The sequence below is a fragment of the Vipera ursinii genome (assembly GCF_947247035.1).
Source record: "Vipera ursinii genome assembly, chromosome: 10".
NCBI lineage: Eukaryota > Metazoa > Chordata > Lepidosauria > Squamata > Viperidae > Vipera > Vipera ursinii.
In genome coordinates, this window is record NC_139520.1 from 13,620,147 (window position 1) to 13,620,595 (window position 449).

Consider the following 449-nt stretch of genomic DNA (forward strand, 5'->3'; position numbering starts at 1 on the left):
TACTCTGGGCAACCCAGAGCAATAAAACGGGGAAAAAAAATAACAAAAAAACATAACATACATTTGGGCAGTAGGGCTTAACTTATTTTCAATTTTCTGCATTTGTGCATTTTGACATTTATGTCACTGTTCACCGCCCTAAGTCCTTAGGGAGAAGGGCGGTATACAAATCAAATAAATAAAGAAATAAAATAAATAACAATAGCAAAGCAAGAAAGCAATAAACAAGGAAAGAAACAATAACGTGAATCAAAAGAAGGGCAGCGTCCGTCGCATAACGCCGCTCCGCTTTTGCGGCAGGCAAAAAAACTCGGGCTAACTTGACTTCATCCTAGCGCTGGAGAAAAAGACCGGCGGCGCCTTTAAGAGAGAGAGAGAGAGAGAGAGAGAGAGAGAAGCAGCGCGCGCCAGTCTTTGTTCTGCCCCGCCCCCGTGCGACGGCGCACGCG